Below are 23,851 nucleotides of genomic sequence, written 5' to 3' on the forward strand. Positions count from 1 at the left end.
TCAGGCCAACAGTGTAGCCAAAGACGGTTCTAAAGGGGCTCAAATATTCAAGCCACACGGAGTCCGTGGAAGAAGAAATCGACGTAAGCACCATGGCCGAGATAAGTCAGACGTAGGCTATATTAACATGCAGGGTGGCAGGAATAGGTTAAAGTGGGAAGAGATAGCAGAGCAGTTGAGGAAGGAGAAGCTGATGGTATATGGGGTTGTGGAGACACATATTAGGGGCATGGAGCAGCCACATTGATATCCGGACTACCTGTGGGAATATTGCAATAGAACAGAAGGCAGAAAAAACGGGGGTGCAATTGGTGCATTCATATATAAAAGTATGGGTTGGCAAAGAGTCAAGCAGGGATGCATGGAACATTTATGGTTGAGAGGTAAAGTAGCTACGCAGATGACACTCGTTGGTTTGATTGAAAGGCCAGAGAGGAAAACCAGGCAATGATGGAGTGTATATCAAAGGACATTGAGGAATTAGGAGGAGAGAGCGAGATAATATACTAGGAGATATGAATGCGCACATAGAAGGTATAGATGGGTATACTGACCCAACAGGCAAATTGATCATGGCTATGTGTGAAAGGCATCATTTGATCATTTGCAACAGTACTGAGAAGTGTGAAGGGCAAATAAAATGGGAGGTAAGAAGGCTGCAGTCAACGATAGATTACGCACTGAAGTCACATAGGGGGTATGATAAGCTCAGGGGAATGCACATAGATGAAGGTGGCTCCAGAAGTCTGGGTAGTGATCACAGACGTATCAAACTAAGTTTTGGAAGAGCAGTGAAAGTGGGAAGGAGATAAGATGAGAAACCACAAGAAAATTCCTATTCAGAAAGCCAAATAGAAATAGCTACCAAACAAGAAAGGTGGCAGCTTAGGCTAGTTGGTATGGCATGACGATAGTTATAGCGCAAGAACAAAACGACGACACAGAGACAAAAGTGTCCTTCTTGTCTCCGTGTCATTGTTTTGTTCTCGCGCTATAACTATCGACTACTAAACAAATTGATAAATTAATCACTGAGGATAGTAAAACAGTGTGAACATACATGAATCTAATAAGACTGTTTGAGCTAGAGCTTGCTAAGGCACGTGACAAGTCACCCCGGAAAAGAAAACACAAACCCAAGATTTGGTGGGATGAGAAAGTTAAGGGAGCCATAGTAAAACGTCGGAAAGCCTCTAGGGAACACAGACATGCTAAGCAGCGGGGTTAACCGACAGATGATGTTGAAAGAAAACGGGACTTCTAAGCTGTAGAAGGGAAGCATGCCTTCTGATCAATGAAAAGATTAGAACGGGGGCTCAGTGGCTGCAGAAGTACATAAAAAGTATAAAAAGGCAGCTGCGAAATTTTCGAGCTGTATAAACTCTCTAAGAAATGAGACAAGCTTAGAACAGATGTTTATAACTACAGCTCAAGGTGCTTGGCTAGAAGTAGATGAAGCTATTGAATATATAAGAACAAGGGTTTCAACAATTTGAACAAAGAAGTGCCTTGTGCACATTAGACAAGGATGGATCAAGTGGCGCAATGGCTCCGTTTTCATGAGAGTGGGAAAAGGCTGACATTAGGGTTCCTAGTAGTACATCAACAGGCCCAGATGGCATTCCAATTATGCTGATAAAGATATTGGCTCTGAAGCCTAAACAGACTTTGAGAGAGGTGGTGAGCAAAACAATAATCGATGGTGAAGTCTCCGATAAATGGAAACTTAGCAGGATGAGCAAGACCTATAAAGGAAAGGCGGACAAAGCTGACATAAACAACTATTTCCCTATAACAGTGACACCAGTGGTCTACAGGCTGGCGATGAATATTATAAAGACTGCAGGCATGGATAGAGGATGAGGAGGTGCTGGGGGAACTGCAGAATGGGTTTCGGAAACATGGGAGGTTGGAAGACAATCTGTTCTTACTGAAGCAGTGCATCGAAATAGCATAAAAGGAACACAGGCCCCTGTGGCTAGCATTTTCGGATATCAAGGGAGCGTACGATAGCGTGACTTGAGAAGACTTGTGGGGAATACTGGACACATTAGGTGTGGAAGATGGAGTCACTAATCTTTTAAAAGAAATCTATAAAAGTAACAAGGTAGTTATAAAGTGGGAAAAACAGGTATCCGAGCCCACAGAGGTAAAACGGGGGCTTAGGCACGGGTGTCCTCTGTCACCCTTGTTCATGATATACCTACAAGGATTAGAGGCCAAAATAGAGGGAAGTGGATTTGGCTTCAACCTCTCTTTCGTAAAACCAGGAAAACTCGTTGAACAGGCACTACCAGCATTGATGTACGCAGATGATATAGTGCTAATGGCGGACAACAAGGACGATTTGCAAAGATTGATGAACATCCTTGGTAATGAGGGAGATAGGTTAGATTTCAGATTCAGTAAGGAAAAATCAGCAGTCATGATTTGGAATGATAATGAAGGTAGGGAGCTTAGGATACAGGAGGTCACGCTGGAGATAACAGATAAATACAAATATATGGGCATATGGAAAAGCAATGGGCCCGAGTACCTAAGGGAACATGAAATATACGTAATGACTATAGGTAACAGGGATGCAGCAGTGATGAATAATAGGGCACTGTGGAATTACTATAGGTATGATGATGTGAGAGGAATATGGAAAGGGGTCATGGTTCCTGGTCTGACGTTCGGCAATGCGGTCTTGTGCATGAAATCAGAAGATCAAGCAAGATTAGAAATTAAGCAACGTGGAATAGGTAGGCTTGCTTTAGGAGCTTGCGGGAATACACCAAATCAGAAAGTACAAGGTGATATGAGATGAACATAATTTGAAGGCAGGGAAGATAGCAGCAAGATGAAATTTGAGGAGCGATTGAGAGAAATGGGGAAGGAGCGTTGGGCTAGGAAGGTTTTCAGCTACTTGTACATGAAGAATGTCGATACAAAACGGAGGAAGCGAACCAGAAAATTGACGGGTAAATACTTAGAAAACAGCAGGGGCCAAACCAAAAAGAACTATCGGTTAAGAAGAAGGTGAAGGAAACGGAGACTGACATGTGCAGAACTGGCATGATTAAGAAGTGGGCACTAGAGATCTATCGAACTTTTAAGCAGGAAATTGCGAAGGAAAGGATCTCTGATAATACTCGGGGTAGTTCTCTGCTGTTTGAGGTCAGGACAGGAGTATTGCGAACCAAGACATATCGGGCCAAATACGAAGGGGTAGACACGGTATGCAGTGCATGCGGAGAGGAGGAGGAAACTGCCGAACACTTGATAATGTTCTGTAAAGGGCTTTACCCTATAATTCAGGATGATGGCGCAGAGTTTTTCAAAGCTCTGGGGTTTAGAGACAGGGAGGTCAAAATAGACTTTAAGCGGGTAGAATTAACTTGAAGGAGGTTATCTGATTGGTGGCTAAAGTCAAGGCACGAGTGAAAATTAAACCATTCACTGCAAAGTACCAGTCCTCAACTTCACTATTTAAAGGAAAAAAAAAAGATAAATCTAGCTGTTGGTGCACTAAGTATTACGGCTAGGTGGCCTTAGCCGCCACCCGATCTGAAGGGTACAGTCTCATCAATCTATTCATTCATTCAGCCGTCCAAGAGTGTTCCAATTCTCGGACAGCGTGGGCTCGGTGCTGTTTTCTAAGCAGCCTATGTAGTCTGTCTACGTGCTGTCTAAGAATTAGAACACAGCCATAGTGTCTAGAGGCACTGTAGTGTAGTGCACGGAGGAAGGAATTCCTCCGTGGATGCCAGCCGGCGCTACTTGTAAAGTGCAGCCATGTCTCTCTCTCTCTCTCTTTTCTCTCTTTCCTCTTTTTTCTGGTTAAAGCAGTTGAGAGCTGCCTATTCGTATCAAAGGGCAAGACCACAATCTATCATCATCATCAGCAGCAGCAGCAGCAGCATCATCACCATCGTAAAGGAATTGACATCATGACAGCCATATTCACATGGCAGAATGGTGGCGTTGCTATGGTTACGTGTTGCTAGTGTTGTGCAGTGTAGCTGGTCTAGCCCAAGGAGGTGCTATACATGTCTAGAGTAACATAGTAAACTATGTTACTCTATAGTCTAGCAGTGAGCGGCCGCGGCTGGCGGCGGCATGTGTGCCTCTGCAGATCTCGTGCTGAGCCGTGGCAGACAATATTCGTGCTCTGCGACACATCATTGGTTATGCAGTGTTCTTCTAGCAGTTACTGTACTCTTGCGTTTATGAAACCTTTCGTCCACCACGGGGCCTGAACAGTGCGTAGAACGAGCGCATATCCATGTTGTGTGTGGCGGATGATGGGGATGAAGCGTTTGAAGTGTTCAGCGAAATTGCTTTGGGCACCATGACGAAGAGGAACGACGACGACCGCCTTGCAGGTCAGTGACGGTTGGGCAGTGCTCCTGTTTGTGGCAAATGACGAAACTGTTGTGCCCAGCAAGACGCAATGAGGACCATGCGCACATATAGTTTCGTGTTCAGTATGTGTATAGTAACAACTTGCATGTGCGTAATAAAACACCTTTTCTGCTCCCCTTGTTATACTCTCCCCCAGCATTGTGATCTCAACGTTAGAATAACCGCATTCAAGTGTCACTTGCACCGGGCTCAAAGTCACCACGGTCGCAGAATGCTGACGCCAGTGAGTTTCACGCGGAACACGTGCACAGTGGCCGGGCGCTGCGTCAGCCTCGTGTCGGAATGCAACCGTAGAAGAAGGCGCACGACTGATCGTGATGTCTGTACAGTGCGTGAATTAGTGACGTGAGAACACTCGCCATTTTCAGTGCATTGAGCGCATTCTATTGTACTTGCTTCGTTGTTGGCGAGCTGTTACTCACTGTTAATACCGGGCGAAATGATTTCGCCGAAGGCGTGCTGGCCCAGAGTGTTGAGCGCCGTTCCATTACTAGTTTCGGATCCTCATGACACGCGCGCTGTGCAGCCCGTGTGCTTGGAGAATACTGGACACACTAGGTGTGGAAGATAGAGTCACTAATCTTTTAAAGGAAATCTATAAAAGTAACAAGGTAGTTATAAAGTGGGAAAAACGGGTATCCAAGCCCACAGAGGTGAAACGGGGGCTTAGGCAGGATTGTCTGCTGTCACCATCCATCCATCCATCCATCCATCCATCCATCCATCCATCCATCCATCCATCCATCCTTCCATCCATCCATCCATCCATCCATCTATCCATCCGTCCGTCCGTCCGTCCCTCTATCTGACCGGTCGCCGCGACGTAATAGATCCTGTGCACAGTGTTAAACGGAGTTCTTGCGGTTAGTTTGGCGTTGCGGGAGTTATTTTCTGTGATAGTGCACTAAGGTTATTACGAGTGGGCAATTAAAGCACCAGTTGTGAGGCTAATCTGGTGCCACATGGCGGAGATGAGAGTGCGATGCCTGAATCTTGCGGGGTTTGTGTTAATTTAACCGTATTGCGTTCTTGTTCTTCAAAATTGAACCGTATGTATCAAAAAATCATTGGCAGTGGGCTTAAGGGTAAATGCTGGAGGACTATGCACTTGAATTCAGGTGCATGTTAAAGAAACCACAGGTGGCCAAATTTTTCAAAGCTCTTTAACCCGACGTGCCTCGTAGTCGTATAACCTTAGTTATTGTTATATGATCAGGCACACAGCACATTCATCTGATGTCGCTGGAGATGTTGGAAATGTAAAGCCTAGAACAACTTGTTCGTTCCGACCTGCCGTGGTGGTCTAGTGGCTAAGGTACTCGGCTGCTGACCCCCAGGTCGCGGGATCGAATCCCGGCTGTGGCGGCTGCATTTCTGATGGAGGCAGAAATGTTGGAGGCCCATGTGCTTAGATTTAGGTGCACGTTAAAGAACCCCAGGTGGTCGAAATTTCCGGAGCCCTCGACTATGGCGTCTCATAATAGTATGGTGGTTTGGGTCGTTAAACCCCACATATGAAATCAACTTGTTCGTTTCAGATAATCCAAATTTACGATCGCAACGTTTTTTTTTTTTTTCAAGGAAAGATAGCGCACGAATTCAATAAAAGCGTGTCGCTTACAAAGCTATAAATTGCAAAATACAATGAGTTCAGCGAAGTCTTATTGAACACAATTTATTAACGCTACAACAAACAAACTGGAAGTCACTTTTGTTCAAGGGCAGGAGCTAGAGTTACAGGAGGCATGCCTTTTTGTTTGCTACAGCCACCTTTTCCTTGCTTTCTAATTGGTGGTTGAAATCCTTCGTGAAGAAATGCAGTATTTTCAAAATAACAAAGTTCAATTTTTGGCAAGTGAATGATGATACATGGGCTGGACAGCCATATGGAACAATGCTCCACTTCTCAAGTTTTTTTTCAAGTTTGCAGATTTATTTGAGTCATAGCCGTTTCGACAACCAGTGACAAAGCAGCGAGGCATGTTTTGTAACATCTAAAGACCGTCGCACGAGGCATGAGAGCTATGCAGCTAACACCCGGCACGATAACACAACAGAGCTGAGAGCAAGTGAGACACAATGTCAATTGTCACCATAATATCGCAGTAAGCAGCAGTGGGAGCACAAACTGCGCGAGTGTCGTCGATCTCGCTGCGACACACTATGATAGCGATTGCCACAGAACACACTTGTACCATACCTGCACGCTACGAAAAAGCACCTGCTGTTTTGCTTCGCCGGCGCGGTCTGTGGCGTGCGCCTAACCTTGGCCCTCATTAGACAGGTAAAAAAACTACAAGCGCGCCCCCTTGTGGTGTTGCATAGAAGGTTGACACATGCGGGCCGCGGCAGCGCAGTTTGCAAACTGAAAGAAGAATCTAGTAACGTTGGCCAGCTGGGCATGCCCTCTCCTATCTCTTCTTCCTCCATGCGATAGGGCCTCTCCTTAGTTTTTCCTTCCTCCATGTTCTTCCATGCCCCCATAAATAGTGAACTAGAATATGATCTAGTGGCGCAAACGGCAGGCGATGGCTACTGTCTCGATGGTTCAAAACGACATGGACGGCCGCTAGGATCTCTTTCGGGGCCACAGCGCCTTTTCAAGTCATGAGCGCGAGGCGAGTGCGTGCCGGTGGCATGAAAAAAGAAACACTATAGAAGAGGCCATGACATCATATTCGTGAAACTGCGACTTCGCAAACACCCGCACTACCTCCTAGCGGAGAAGCAGATAGGCACTTCACGATTTCCGGCGACCAGCTGCCGCAGCAGCCTTGGCAGTGGCGTTCTCAGCCGGCAGCGAGTCAATCCACGAGTGTTGCTTCTTTTGTGTGTTTTTTTAATAAAAACTGTGCGATGCCCAGCTGTAGTGTGTACTCGGTGCAAATCACGTGCATTGCCGGATGTACCTGGTGGTACTTTTCACGTATGTTTGCTTCACTGTTGATGGCATTTGCATGCGGAGCTCTCAGCTGTACGCTCCGTTGGTTCTTACTCATTGTGTCAACTGGGAACACACGCGAACTTACGTTTTCACTGTTCTAGGCATCGTGTCAAGTTTTTAGAAGTTGTGTCGTTCATATGGAAGGACAACAAACTTTTCTTCTTACCGAACTAAGTGTGTATGCATTTTACAGTGTGCGCTAGCTGCGTGTTAGTTGTATGCACACTGGAAATAATAACTTTACGTGCACGATCACGTATACAATACAGCTGTGCCTTTTTATCGACGTGAAGTACGTCAAGTACTAGGCTGGCGTTGCACGGAATAGCTACGAAGCAAGCTCTCAAAATCGTGCATTGCCACACTTACACTATATACGAGCAAATTACTGCTAATCGTCCCATAGATAAGGAAATATGGCTAAGAGAGAGAGAAAAAGGCCTTGCGGCGAGCAGAACGCGTGAGTCACTACCGGGTGAGTGTGAATACGATGATGCAGGGGCTCAATGATTATCATTCCGACACGTACCGGTGTTTTCTGTGCCGTTGCACAAAAACACTCCACGAAGTATTTCAGCACGCCGCGCTCGGGCCTGCCACGCAGGAACAGTCTGGGAAAGGTGTGCTCGCAACATTTTACTGCATGCAAACCATACAATACGCGTTAATGAAACAGCGCTGAGAGCACGCTGCGGAACGTCTGCTGTTTTGTTTGCCTTATACCGGATTGTTTGCCCCATAAGTTTGACGTCACTTCCGCCACACTTCTCACAACGCATTTCGATAGCATAGGGCCTCCTCCATAGCCGGTGGTGTCTTCTCTAGATAGTGCAGGAGTCAATCAGTGCGTGTGTGTGAGTATGTGTGTGAGTTTGGCGTGTTGAGCCACCATCCCCTAAGAAAATTCGTCAAGGCCTGGAAGCTCTACCGTATATGTCAACGGGCTGACGACGCTGGTTGCGTTGTGTGCTGTGGTCAACATCTTTGGATACTGTCAGTCAAGTAAACGCGTGTAGAGTGTACTAGAAGTGTTGAGTGGCGTGACCGCACCTCACCGCCTGATCCCTTCCGCGTAGCCCGCAGCGGCTGCGTTGCTGCCGAATAATACTTAAAGAGCCGCGCGCAGGAACTGCTGTGCGCTTCGGCTCCTCTGTCGCACTTTCTTGATGCAGATTTCTTCTTACCTGCCCGTAATTCATGTCTAGCACGATACCACAGCCCTTGAAGTAAGACACGCCAGTCTTCTCAATTTGAGCTTCAAAAAAGCCCTTGTGAGAGATCGAAAATATTTAAAAAGCGCATGTCTTATTTTGATTTCTTCTGTTTTAACTCTTTCTTCGTTGGTTAGGTGTCCACAATATTCAGAATAACTAAGCCGATTTATTGGAACTTAGCCGTGCTCAGAAAGCTGTGAGATTAAAAAACAAATACTGTCTCACACGCACGCAGAACCAGAAATTCATGAATAAAGAGGGGAGAGAAAGGGAATCTGAACCCCCTACACCAAGAACTGTTCTCGTAATTTAACATTTGAGGGCATACTAACATATTTACACGCATTCACAGCGACCACCAATTGTCAAAGTTAGTCGTTATGCAACTCTCCCCCCTCCCCACCATCAAAAAAAAATTATGGGTATCCCAGCGCCAATAGTTTACAGTTGGCGAAGCTGAATATAGGGTGTCTGTACAAATGCGCACTCTATATTTCAGCTTTTCGACAGAATGAGGCCTGAAAACTAGTTCAAATCTAACGTAGTCGGACGAGAAATGCACCGCTTAACATATATATATATATATATATATATATATTTGTATGTGTTTACTGTTTACATATGCAGGGAAGGTCAATTTGTCAAAACAAGATGCACCACTGCCTGCCTACACTTTTCACACAATAATAGAACTACGCTTATAAAACAAAACATCTTCATAAATTTGCTCGCTTGCAATGGCGTTACGCCAATAGAATATTTGGAAAGCAGCACAATTTAAGCTGTCGATATAAAATGAGAACTGGTGACAATGAATATACACAGATTAAAAGACGGGCTATATATACAATTGGCACTTTTTAATATGTTTTTGTGTTGTTTTAATATGTTCAATATGTAAGAAGCCTTTCAGAAAGCAATGACTATTATCTTCTGCTAAACTGGCATGATAAAACAGAGCCGTCACCGACTATTGTTGTGACAACGTTACTGATACTCGGGTTTCTCGTGAAACAATCAAGCGCATGTAGGCTCATATGAGGAACACTGTGCTCTGGATATCATAGAGACTGCCGACAAAACGAGCGTATGATTTATTCACGGTTTTGATACTTCTCCTCTCCGTGTAGATCTCCAGTGGCCACTTATAATGTAACGCAACTCAAAGCACTGATTGAGCAAGAAGCTAGGCGGACCCGTGCAAATTCAGATTCACATATTTTTTTTTGGTCGGCAGGCTCTTCAGTGAATGTGTCGATGCAATTTCAGCGTGCCTGCATATTCACTAGTGCACCATGGTGCATAGCAAGTGCGTTCACTGATAAAGGCTGAGAAATGTATTAAACGTGCTAAAAACGATCAATTACACACTTTCGCCAGCTCGGGCGCGCGCGCTCCCAATGTAGAAGCTTTTGAGATCTTTAGTATCATCCGACAACAGCGCTGCCGCTACTGTCACCCGCCGGAGAATCAGCCTAGATGCGGCGTGGCCGCCTCGTTCACTCCACTGCCCTTTTCTAGTACACTGTAACGCGCGTGGTTGCGGCCAACGTTTCTAGAACTATGTAAGTTGCAAAACTCTTCATGTCAGACGACCCAGCACACGGTGCCAGGATAGCTTCCGGTACGGTGGCACTGGTGGCGCAACAAGCTTTCGCTAGCAGACAGAAACGTGTAGCCAACGAGGCAAGACGTCGTGGCGGCTGTTCTGAAAGAGCTTTGCCAAAGGTATATTATCGGGATTTTTTGTTGTGCTGCCACAGAAACTTATTAGTGCGTAATATTTAGCGGTGTGAGGCAAATGCAGTATAACTATGGCTCCCGGAACTGCCCACGATAAACAATGCTATATGAGTCTCTCTGTTAGTTGGTAGTTGGTGTACGTTCGCAATTGATTTTTAGGCGCGAAGAACCCAATCACAATGTCTTGTATCTTCTCTTGTGACTGAGGTTTTCGAGCTTTAAAATAAATTACAACTACATGGCTCAATCCCGTGGCTGTTGTCTGGTTGTGTAGTCATGCAGCTTTTTTTTTTTTTTTCATGTCAGTCCCATTCTTTAGCAATATACACCGTCGAAAAGCTGCGCGTGCGGCCCTTTTCTCGTGCATGTCTTTCTTCTGCTTCTTCTTGAGTTCTAATGAAACCTGTTAACGCAGCTGAAGCCAAAGCGTCGAGCATGGCACCGCACTTTGAGGTACCGGTGAGCATTTCGTAGTCATTACTCACAAGGCAGCCTGCCGAGGTATTGGAATATACAAACTTCCAGCCTTTCTATAGTTCCAGAAGTTCGGCCAATCTGGTGATGGTATCTGCATTGCCAGGTGACTTGGCTAATTGATGGTGACGGCTGCTAATGGTGACTGTCATGCCTTTTGCAACGACTACGCATTTCTCCTTAAATAGTGCTCTTTTTTCTTCTTTTAGCACTATAAACACCACAAGACGTCCTGTCTCGAGATTCTCAAGAACTTTTCACCAGTATGCAGCAGGCAAACAAACGTTTTTTATGTCTTTAAGCCAAATGACGTCACTCGTTCATGGCATGTCGGGACTTATTTCACTGTCTTCGAGCACAGTTCTTGGAGATAGTCTATTCTTTTTCGCTGATGATATTCTGGAAGGTACCCAACTCCTATCAGGCAGCTTTCGCTTCTTTGTCACAAGTTTTTAAAGGTAAGCGGGCAAATTCAGGAACATCCATGGAAAGCATCCTTCGACAAGGACCCACATTCCTCGGGTGATTTGTACTTTCTTACCAGTGATGATGTGAGTGAAAGTCTTCAGGATGTATTCCTCATGAAAAGTGCATATCACACACATATGATGTGTTGGGCAGTTTCTTAACAGCACGAGCAATAGCGTGGTCCCATGCCTCTCGCTGCTCAAATACACGTGGGGCACAAAAGAAATGTAGTGGTGTCTCTCATTTCCTGTAGCCACTCGTACAGTCGGGAACGCAACATGTGGGCATGATAAAAACAGGCAACACATACAAAGCAGAGCAGGGCACGCTGAAGCACAAAACTGTTCACGCAGAAGGAAGCCTCCACGGATAGCGACCCACTGCAAGACGCACAGCCGGCGGAGGTTACGGGAGTGACACGAGCGAGCATGCAGTGCGTGAATCTGGATGCAACAGCAGTAGAGTGTACTAGAAGTGTTGAGTGGCGTGACCGCGCCTCAATGCCAGATCTCTTCCGTGCTGCCTGCAGTGGCGGCGCTGCTGCCGATTAGTACTGAAAGAGTCGCGCGCCGTGTGCAGTAACTGCTATGCGCTTCGGCTCCTTCGTCGCGCTTTCTTCATGCAGATTTCTTCGTACCTGCCCATCATTCATGCCTAGCGCATAATGTCATATGTCATAAGCCTTGAAGCATGAGACGCCAATCTGCTAAATTTGAGCTCTTAAAAGCCCTTGTGAGAGATGGAAATTAATTCAGAAAGAGTGTGTCTTATACAGATATCTTTTCTCTTAGCTCCTTCTTCGTTGGTCAGGCGTCTACAATATTCGGAATAACTGAGCCGATTTATTGGAAGCTAGCTGTGCTCAGAAAGCTGTCATTAAAAACTACAGTGTCATAAAGACGCAGAATCAGAAAGCCATAAGTAAAGAGGAGAGACGAAGGGAATCTGAACCCCCTACAACACGAAATGTTTTCGTCACTTTACTTTTCAGGGTATACTAAAATACTTACACGCATTCACAGCGACCACCAAGTGTCAAAGTTAAGCGTTCTGCTGCACACCCCAACCCCACCAAAAAAAATCTGCCTTGGGTAGCCCTGCGCCAATAGTTTACAATGTGCAAAGCTGAATATAGCGTGTCTCTACAAATGCGCAATGTAGATGTCACCTTTTTGACAGTATTAGGTCTCATAACTTGTTCAAATCTAACGTAGTTGGACGAGAAATTCACTGCCTAAATATAGTAGCTGTGCATTGCATGGATATATATATGTGTGTGTGTGTGTGTGTGTGTGTGATGATTGATTGATTGATATGTGGGGTTTAACGTCCCAGAACCACTATAATATTTTGAGACACGTCGTAGTGAAGGGCTCCGGAAATTTGACCACCTGGGGTTAGTTAGCGTGCACCCAAATCTCAGCACACGGGCCTACAACATTTCCGCCTTCATCGCAAATGCAGCTGCCGCAGCCGGGATTCGATCCCACGACCTGCGGGTCAGCAGCCGAGTACCTTAGCCACTAGACCACCGCGGCGGGGCGTGTGTGTGCGTGTGTTTACTGTGTACATATAAAGCAAGGTAAATTTCTCAAAACAAGACGGACCACTGCCTGCCTACACTTTTGACACCTAATTATAGAACTACGGTTAAAATAAATATATCGTCATAAATTTGCTCGCCTGCAATGGCGTTACGCCAATAAAATATTTGGAAATCGGCACAATTTAAGCTGTCAATACAAAATGGGAACTGGTTACGATGAACTTACGCAGATTAATAGGCAGGCTATTTATACAAATGGCACTTCTTAATATGTTTGTGTGTTGTTTTAATGAGTAATGTAATAAGCCTTTCGGAAAGCAATTATCTTTCGTTAAACTGGCATGATAAAACAGAGTTGTCACCGATTAACATTGTGACAACGTTACTCATACTCGGGTTTCTCGTGAAACAATCGAGCTCATGTAGGCTCTTATGAGGAACACTGCTCTGGATATCGGAGAGGCTGCCGACAAAACGAGCGTATCATTTAATCACGGTTTTAATACTTCTCCTCTCTTTGTAGTTCACCAGTAGCCACTTATGGTGTAACGCAGCTCAAAGCGCTGATTGAGTAAGAAGCTAGGCGGATCCGTGCAAATTCCGATTGCTGTTTTTTTTTTCTGTGGGTCGGCAGGTTTTTGAAACGGTGACTGTATTGACGCAATTTCGGCGTGCCTGCATATTCACTCGTGCACCATGACGTATAGCAGGTGCGTTTACTGATAAAGGTTCAAAAACGCATTAAACGTGCTAAAAACGAGCAATTAAACGCTTTCGCAGGCTCGGGTGCATGCGCTCTCGATGCAGACGCTTCTGAGATCTTCAGTGGATGGATGGATTGATATGGCTGTACCCTTTAGATCGGGCGGTGGCTAGCCCCACGAAGCCATAATACTCAATGAACCAAAAACTAGATTTTTTCCCTTAAATAGTGAGGTTCAGGATTCGTACTTTGCAGTGAAGGGTTTAATTTTCACTCGTGCCTTGACTTTAGCCACCAATAAGATAATCTCCTTCTAGTTAATTATACCCGCTTAATTTCTATTTTGCCCTCCCTGTCCCTGAACCCCAGCGCTTTGAAAAACTCTGTGCCATCATCCTGAACTATAGGGTGAAGCCCTTTACAAAACATTATCAAGTGTTCGGCAGTTTCTTCCTCTCCACACACAATGCATACCGTGTCTACCCCTTCGTATTTGGCTCGATATGTCTTGGTTCGCAATACTCCTGTCCTGGCCTCAAACAGCAGAGAACTACCCCGAGTATTATCAGAGATCCTTTCCTTCGCAATTTCCTGCTTAAAAGTTCGATAGATCTCTAGTGCCCACTTCTTAATCATGCCAGTTCTGCACATGTCAGTCTCCGTTTCCTTCACCTTCTTCTTAACCGATAGTTCTTTTTGGGTTGGCTCCCTGCTGTTTTCCAAGTATTTATCAGTCAATTTTCTATTTCGCTTCCTCCATTTTGTATCGACATTTTTCATGTATAAGTAGCTGAATACCTTCCTAGCCCAACGCTCCTCCCCTATTTCTCTCAATCGCTTCTCAAATTTTATCTTGCTGCTAGCTTCCCTGCCCTCAAATGATATCCATCCCATATCACCTTGTACTCCCTGATTTAGTGTATTCCCGTGAGCTCCTAAGGCAAGCCTATTTATTCCACGTTGCTTAATTTCTAATCTTGCTTGAACTTCTGATCTCATGCACAAGGCCGCATTGCCAAACGACAGACTAGGAACCATGACCCCTTTCTATATTCCTCTCACAACATCATACGTATTGTAATTCCACAGTGCCCTGTTTTTCATGACTGCTGCATTCCTGTTACCTTCAGTCGTCACGTATGTTTCGTGTTCCCTTAGGTACTCGACCCCATTGCTTATCCATATGCCCAGATATTTGTATTTATCCGTTATCTCTAACGTGATCTCCTGTATTCTAAACCCGCTACCTTTATTATCATTAAAAATCATGACTGCTGATTTTTCTTTACTGAATCTGAAATCTAACCTATCTCCCTCATTACCGCAGATGTCCACCAATCTCTGCAAATCTTCCTTGTTGTCGGCCATTAGCACTATATCATCTGCGTACATCAATGCTGGTAGTGCCTGTTCAATGAGTTTTCCTTGTTTGATGAAAGAGAGGTTGAAGCCCAGTTAACTTCCCTCTAACTTGGCCTCTAATCCTTGTAGGTACATCATGAATAATAAGGGTGACAGGGGACAACCCTACCTAAGCCCCCGTTTTACCTCTGCAGGCTTGGATACCTGTTTTTCCCACTTTGTAATTACCTTGTTACCTTTATAACTATTCTTTAAAGGATTAGTGACTACATCTTCCACACCTAGTGTGTCCAGTATTCCCCACAATTCCACTTGAACCACACTATCGTAGGTTCCCTTGATATCCAAAAATGCTAGCCACAGGGGCCTGTGTTTCTTTTCTGCTATTTCGATGCACTGCGTCAGTGAGAACAGATTGTCTTCCGACCTCCTGTGTTTCCGAAACCCATTCTGCAGTTCCCCCAGCACCCCCTCATTCTCTATCCATGCCTGCAGTCTTTCCTTTATAATCTGCATGGCCAGCCTGTAGGCCACTGATGTCACTGTTATAGGACGGTAATTGTTCATGTCAGCTTTGTCCCCCTGTCCTTTATAGATCATGCTCATCCTGCTAAGTTTCCATCCATCGGGAACTTCTCCATGGATTGTTATTTTGCTCACTGCCTCTCTCAAAGCCTGCTTAGACTTCGTACCTAATGTCTTTATTAGCATAATTGGAATACCATCTGTGCCTGTTGATTTACTACTAGGAACCCTTTTCTCAGCCCTTTCCCACTCTTGTTTTGAAAATGGAGCCACTGCGCCACTTGATTCATCGTTGTCTATTGCGGTGCATAAAGCTTTTCTTTGTTGAAATTTTTCGGTCACCCTTGTTCTTATATATTCAATAGCTTCGTCCCCTGCTAGCCAGCACCTTGAGCTGTAGTTATAAACCTCTGCTCTAGGTTTGTTTCATTTCTTAGGGAGTTTAGATGGTTCCGAAATTTCGCAGTTGTCTTTCTGTCCTTTTTATGTACTTCTGCCAGCCACTGAGCACCCTTTCTTCTAATCTTTTCATTGATCAGAAGGGACGCATTCCTTCTACAGCTTAGAAAGATTTCCCATTTTCTTGCAACATCGTCTGTCGGTTCACTCCGCTGCTTAGCATGTCTGTGTTGCCTAGAGGCTTCCTGACGTTTTGCTATGGCTCTCTTAACTTCCTCATCCCACCAGCTTTTGGGTTTTTGTCTTCTTTTCCGGGGTGACTTGTCACGTGCATTAGCAAGCTCTAGCTCAAACAGCCTAATTAAATTTGTGTATGTCCACATTGTTTTATTATACTCAGTGATTACTTTCTCAATTTGTTTAGTGGCTATTTCAATTTGCCTTCCTGAATAAAAATTTTCCTGTAGATGCTCGTCTTGTCTCCTTCCCACTTTCAGAGCTCTTCCAAAACTTAGCTTGATACGTTTGTGATCACTACCCAGACTTCTGGAGCCACGTTCATCTATGTGCATTCCCCTGAGCTTATCATACATCCTGTGTGACATCAGTGCATAATCTATCGTCGACTGCAGCCTTTCTACCACCTATGTTATTTGCCCTTCACACTTCTCGGTACTGTTGCAAATGATCAAATCAAGCCTTTCACACATATCCATGATCATTTTGCCTGTTGGGTCGGTATACCCATTTATATCTTCTATGTGCGCATTCATATCTCCTAGTAGAATTATCTCGCACTCTCCTCCTAACTCCTGGATGTCATTTGATATACACTCTACCATTGCCTGGTTTTCCTCTCTGGCCTTTGCTTTCGTCCACAAGTACACGAAACGAAGGAGTGGCATTTGCCTGCCACTTTCCCTTTTAGCCATAAATGTTCCTTGCACTCCTGCTTGACCCTTTTCTAGTGTGTACTTTTATGAATGAATGCCCCAATACCACCCCCCTTCCTGCTACCTTCTGTTATATTACAATATTCCCATGCGTAGTCCACAATGTTAGGAGGTTGTTCTATGTCCCTGAGATGTGTTTTTACAAAACCGTATACCATCGGCCTCTCCTCTCTTAGCTGTTCTTCTATCTCTTCCCTCTTCAGCTTGTTCCTACCACCCTACATGTTAATATACCTTATGTCTGAACTTGCTCGGCGCTCGTGGCTACGTCTATTTCTGCCCCGGACTGTACCTATCTTAAATACTGGTGCCACTTTGAATCGTATCTGTCCATACAACCTGTCAAAGAGTCTCCCTGGTTGTTTTCCTCGTTAATTGCTATCATGCACCCCGAAGGGCCCGCTTGCCCCCCAAAAAAGCTACTGCGCGTCCTGCAAATCGCCAACCCACCTCATGACCTAGCCGTCCATTGAAGTGAATTCTGTCTCGTTGAAAACCACCCCACCTATGCACCTCTCTGTTTATTTCCATCACCTCAAAGCCTTTCTCTCGACTCATCCGCCATATCTCTTGGTTTGCGTTGACAACCGCTCTTCGCAGGTTGCTATCACGCACCGGTACCTCCGATATCGTGCATATCACTACCTGTACCTGAGGAGAAGTGGCGCGCATGTCATCGACACCTTTCGCCAGTGTGGTTGCTAGTCCTGCTCTATCTTCATTTAAGACATAAGGTCCGTTCGATTCACCTGCACCGGTTGGAACCGGTTCACGGCTGTGCACGCGAAGTTCAGAAATTGTGCAGCGTGAGTTCAGTGGTGCAGGCACAGCACGTCACCCGAAACAAATGACGATGTGCCGACAAGGTGTTGGCCTTATTTTTTTTCGGTTAATTTACACCATTCAGCAAACACCGACCTATGGCGAAACGCACATGCGGACAGTTTATGAGGCGCAAACATCTTGGCAAAACACATCGCATTTGTAGAGGTGGGTACGGAGCCTAAGCCACCTACGTCTAAGTGCTGCGTCGTCTGCTCAGCTGCACGCGCGCCTGCACCAAGCCGGCACCGTCAGCGGAGGAGGTGCAGGAAAATTGTGAACCGGTGCTGCACTTCTTCTGCACCTTTCGAAACGAATGGCAGGGTTCAGCGGTCGTCAATGCTGCACCGCTGAAACGAATGGTAAGGTGCAGCACCTCGTGAACTGGTTCACGTGGTGCAGGCGAATCGAACGGACCTATAGTTTAAGGTGGCGGTTCTACTGTCGCCATATTGCGAGTAGTTCTGGAAAAAACACCAGACGGCGCCACCAAGTCAGGACTGGAGGCCAACATTTCGGAGGTGAACTGACACACGCGTGCCGGCGCGCCACACTGCATGACGAGGGGGTGCAAATCGCGCTGACACGGTTCGAAGAATTGAGGCACTGAGCTGGGGCTTTTTTTTCTCCCCTTCAACGACACCTCCATCTCTCTCCATGCTCACTAGCCCCTGACCTCTACGGTCGCTGCTTTTCAAGAGATCCCTCATGTAGGCTGCGTAGCCTGCTGGGCCAGCTGCTCTACGTTCCATACAGTGCCGGAATGCGGGGTTGAGTGAAAAACTCTATCGCGGAGGTCACAACAATGTATACAACGGAGATCAAAACTTGGACTATGAGTATTCATGCGAGGTTCAACGGAACAGTTCGTTCTACAAATAATTGGGGTTGCTGGAGCATGATGTGGTTCGGTGGGACAGGAGAAGGCAAATTATATTTGACTATGTATACTTCCTTCCCAGTATGACCAAAGCTTCCGAATTTTCAAAAAACAAAAACAAAAAAAACTGGTAGTTAGGCAAATCGCGTGCTAAGAAGTGCAGCCGCTGTGACTCACGGTGCCCAACACGTGCCGACTGCATAATCATTAGTTTTCCCCACTATACGTAGCGTAATTTATTTCATTAGAATTGAAACTTCAGCAGGCTAGTATGAATTCATGTTTTGGTTGATGCAGCTTTTATTTATCACGTTGCCGTACGCAAAGCATCGGACTAGTCGACAAACTATTTTTATGACGAAAATGAAGCAATTACCTCTTGTGTGTCATATGAGCGAGACTCGCACATGCGTAGCCTGAATGGTCCAGGTGCGTTATTCCCTTGTCCAAGGAACGACTTCTCTATTCGCGTACGCTATTTCAACATCATTTTTTTTTCCTGTAAAGGTCGTGGCAATAACATGAAGAGTGATCGTTTCGCCCGCATCAGTTATTGACTGCAAGCTCGTAGATTCGAGGCCGTTACCTCAAGCTCTATAAACATCTATGATAAAAACTGGGGCGGATTCACACAAACCTCCCAGGAGTGCAACAAGGGAGGGGAAGACTTATGGTACAGTGCATCTCCCATGCATCTTTCTACACAGCCGCTGCTTGTATTACTTCTATGTCGTACCCATTTCGAGTTCGTAAAGCGCATGCAAGGCAAAAACATGAGTACACAAATACAATAGTTGCAAAGGAGTTGAAGAAAAGGTCTTGTCGCACTGGATAAGGCTTTTGGATGCATGATTGGTCAATTCAAATAACTATGTCGGCTAACATATCTTCAAGCAACGAGTCTTAGTGTTGTGTATATGCTATGCAAACTCTAAAGAAGTCCTCTACGCGAGCAGTGGACACCAGAGGATGCGGCAGAAATGCGTTCTATCTCTAGTGTCTCACGCTACTACAGCACTGTCGCCTTCCGTGCTGAGCACGCATTTTTGTGTCGGTCCTCATCCTCACTCAGTCCGCCTCCCCCCTCGTCATGCTGCCTCGCACCTTCAGGCTAGCATAGTGGCTGTAATTCCACATCTCCTGCCCTCGTGCGAGGCCATCTAGACTATTCAGGTGTTAGTGGTGTCGCCTTGGGCACCCCTTCTTGGTACCTGGTAAAACGCGTTCCTCGCTCACTATTGACGGGGGACTAGCTGGAGGAGAAAGGCGCATCGCGTTCGCACATTGTTCACTGATAGGCGCGTGGCTAATTTACTTATACGTACGTGGCTTTGGAAGTCTTCCTAGTTAGGAAGCACATGGCGGCAGACACCGGCTGTGTTTGAAAGAGGGTCGGGAGAGGAGGCAGTTGTCGTTACTTTGGTAAAAGAGAAAAATTTAGTGGACTTTAGACCCGAGAAGCTCTTGCTTTCTGTCCTCGCAGCTCTCTTGTAGTGTGCGAGAAGTGGACACAAGGCCAACACGACGAGTGGTCGGCGTTCCTTTGTCGTGAAAAGTACTCTGGGTCGACTTACCCCTCGAAATCCAGACCTGCCTGGCGCATTTGTGCGATACGTCTTTCTAGCGCATTACCCCCGTTTACATGGTCGTGATGCGCAAGTTGTCACATTCGTATAAACGCTGTGCGTGCCGTGCCGGCTTACGGCAAACTGTCGATGCCCGGCTATACGCAAACGTGCTTTCTTATCGAGGAAAGACGAACTGGACCCCACTCCCAACAACCGTGGAGATGGTGTGCCGGCCTCTTGTTGAATGAAGTTAGTTAGTCGCCCAGCTGGCAGCCGACTGACTGGCAGTTGCATCGAGCTGTCAGGCTGTAATCAATTTTACACGAATGTCAGAGTAGCCCAAAAGAATTAAAAAAAAACTCATTAGCTTAGTCGTGCCTCGAGCATGGGAAACAGAAATTCGCACAATTTTCTGCGTCATCAACCACTATATAAATAGGTACATATTAGCGCGAGCAAAATAACAATGACTTGAGAAAGGAGTGGCAGGAGGCAGGAATATCTCAGCTCCCGACATTTCTGCTTCGTCCCACTTCTTTCTCGAGTGTTTTTGTTTTCTTGAGCTAATATTAATTCATTATAGCGAAAGAGGGACGCACGAAGTTCGCACAACGGGGGCCACCATTCCCCTCATCGTGATTTACGGCCCGTGAATCGACCGGCACTCGCAAAACTGCCCATTTCCTACGCATTAGTGCAATGCGCCTTCCATTGCTTACATGAATGCGAAGCGCATGTTTCGCACTCATGTAAACGTGTTTTATGCACACCGATGTCACCACACTTTCTTATAAACTTATCTCTTTCAGAAACGTTTCTGTTCTTTTCGAGCTACTAGGCGTAAGTCCAAGATCGGCTATTTCTACTCGTCAGCCTTATGACCCTCGCTAACGAGTCAAGGAGCTGCTATCTTGACGCATTGACAGTTCTCCACACGGCAGACTTCCCAATGACGAATTGTCAGCAGGTGCCGCATGCCCTTGACATTTTTCTTTATTCTTTTTCTCCCCTTCCCCCTCCCCATGTAGGGTAGCATATAAGCCTTTCATTTGCCTTTCTTTCTCTCTCTCCTTCAGGCGAAAGCGTCGGCAGGGTGCCTTGTCACATGGTGTTGTACACTGGCACTGAAGAAAATCAACAAGTTCCCTAGTCGACGTTGCAATCCTTAGATTGAGTGGCATAAACCCTCAGTGCATAGGAAATATAGATGGGCTCCACCACTGCCGCTCCCCCACCAGACCTGCTCAGTGGGAGCATAGTCAAAAGTTATCCGCCTTTCTGCCTCCCTGAAGGACCGACCTCACTTGTCGCGGGTGCTTCAAAGCAGAAAAAAAAAAAGAGCCCTGGTGCCTCATTGCTGTCCCCGCACCGAAGTACTTTCTTACACCACGGCGTGCATTCAGCAAATTTCATGCCACTTCGCTTCTTTGTTACTGGCTGAAAAATCTGCAAGATTTTCAGGCAGTAGCATGATTTTAGCCAGTTTATGCAGTGAGCAACGGAATAAATATTGCTCGGTTTTGTGGTTTATTGAAACCGATGACGGATATTCACAGCCGACTCCGAGAGAAGAGTTTGCAAGCGCCCGCGTCCCCTTAGAGCGAGTTTGCAGTGATTATGAGGAACGCCGTCATGGGGTACTCCAGAACATTGGTGTTCGCGCATTTCGGCGCTATGGAAATGTGCGCTTGTCGTATATAAAGGCGGAAAGCGAACACGCGTCCTCAACTCCTGCCGCACCATAGTTTTCCCCAGAGTAAGTAAATGAAATAAACACGCAGAAAGTACAAAACAGACTTCATCTCATTCCTGTAGGTGTGCCTCGTTTCGTGTTCGTGCTGTTTGTTCTGATGGGTTCATACCAACAAGCGCAGCACGTCTGCAAGGAGGTTATATTAAAGCTTTTGGAGTGGCGGAGAGACTCCGCGGCTGAAGCCGACACCGCCATATTGATCAGGGCAGAAAACGGATGGGCGCAGTTTAGCGTGCGTGGCTTTCGTGTTGATTTAGTGCTAGTAATGTTGCGTATCATGCTTCTAATTGAACAAGACGCTTCTGAACACGTCTGTGATCACATTTTGAGGCGACGATGTTGGGCTCTTGGGTAGTATTTGGCTGTGCGAATCGTGTGAAGCGGACACTGGGCTCAGCTTTCGATGTTTAAGTAGGCATGCTTCGCTCATTCGCTTATTCTCCCATATTTTAGCGACTATGCGACTGCATTCATAGATTTTCTTTTGGCGTCCGGGGGCACAATGACGCTAAGAATAATTTTTTGCAGGCTATATATATATATATATATATATATATATATATATATATATATATATATATATATATATATATATATATATATATATATGTGTGTGTGTGTGTGTGTGTGTGTGTGTGTGTGTGTGTGTGTGTGTGTCATATCCTTGAGTAAGTTTTTTTTTTATAGTGAAAGGTGTTACGAGATCAGAACATGGGTCATGCGTAGAGCCGTGTCCGCCGCCACTTGTAATTAGTATCGAACAAAAAAAAAAAACTCGGTAAGTTAAGAATATCAATGACACAATGAGAGTCCAACCCGGGTCCGCTGCGTGCCAACCCAGCATTCTACCACTGAGGCGCGCCAGCGCTGGAAATTGTTTCTAAACTGGTTTTAGGCAGGCTTGATGTCTGGAAACGAGTCGCATTAATATGAGTAATAAAGTGTTTTAGACCATCAAGGAACAGCGAGGCGTCACACAATGCGAATTTCGTGACGACTTGGTCGCCCAACGCTCCCATCCATTAAATAACTTGTTCTTGATCACCTATTAACTGTGGTGCATAACCACTTCACGCATATTTCTTCATCGTCATCAGCCACTGCATAAAAAGATGCACTAAACTTCAAACAAGTGTGTAGCGAATACCGCGCACGATTCTCCAAAGAATGGCGAAGGATAGCATAGTGAATGCTGGCCTACTACAGAAAATTTATGATTATTTAAGGCACTGTGGATACCCAGCAGTGCCCTTGTAGCATCCCAAAGAGTTTTTAGAGAAGGCTCTGAAAGACCACTCCCCAGCTTTCGCTGTGACTGTGCTGCGCGTTCCTTGCAGGTCTGGCATGTTCTTTTTTTTTTACACGTTTGAAACGCCAAGTGTCCAAGAAAAATTAAAGCAGATGTGCATTAAAGTCCTTTCCGTGTTCCTTCGCCTACTATATAAAAAATATTAAACAGGTGCTTTTGTAGCAATAACGAAACGCATGGCAAGCATCACGGCGCTTCAAAGCAGGCGCCGCCTGCTTCTGCCCTGAGCAATATGGCCGCTGCGGCTTCACTTCGAGACATGGGCGGGTATGCGGGACCGCCACTCCAGAAGATTTAGTATAACCTCCTTGCACGTCTGAAGCTCCGTGTATTTCACGGTAAAAAAAAAAACGATATTCACAAATACCTTACCCACGCACGTCTGCTCAGTTCGCTCGTATCGCTCGTTTGTCGTTCGTTTTTCTGCTTTCTTCTGACTGTCGTCGCACAGCCCTCACTTTTCGCTATAGTCCGTGGGGGGTGAGGAGGGCGACAAATACGTGCACACATAAAAGAGGGACTTTCCAAGAATTCAGCCTTTCTTTTCCCGTGAAGACGCTCACCCCTTCCTCTCGGAGGATACTGCCCACCTGTTTTCACGCTCTCCCGCGGTACCGCGCAGCCTTATGAGACTCTGAGGGGAGGAAGGCTTACAGCTGACGGTGCATGGTTTGAAGTTAGAAAAGACGTTTCCTCCTGAGGCAAAATGTTTTTGCACGCCGCAATCGGGGAGACAGGGAACCTTCAAATTCAGCGCTTTCCTTATTTCTGTTTAGGTGGC

The 23,851-nt window shown here is 45.8% G+C and overlaps 1 protein-coding gene across 2 annotated transcripts in view; it reads left to right on the plus strand.

Annotated features, from left to right (window-relative positions):
- The window catches only part of Bem46 (abhydrolase domain containing 13-like protein Bem46), a 143,483-nt gene that overhangs the window by 110,132 nt on the left and 9,500 nt on the right, over positions 1–23,851 (plus strand). The gene's annotated exons all lie outside the window — the stretch shown is intronic.

Source organism: Rhipicephalus microplus, chromosome 5 (assembly GCF_043290135.1).
Source record: "Rhipicephalus microplus isolate Deutch F79 chromosome 5, USDA_Rmic, whole genome shotgun sequence".
NCBI classification, from domain to species: domain Eukaryota; kingdom Metazoa; phylum Arthropoda; class Arachnida; order Ixodida; family Ixodidae; genus Rhipicephalus; species Rhipicephalus microplus.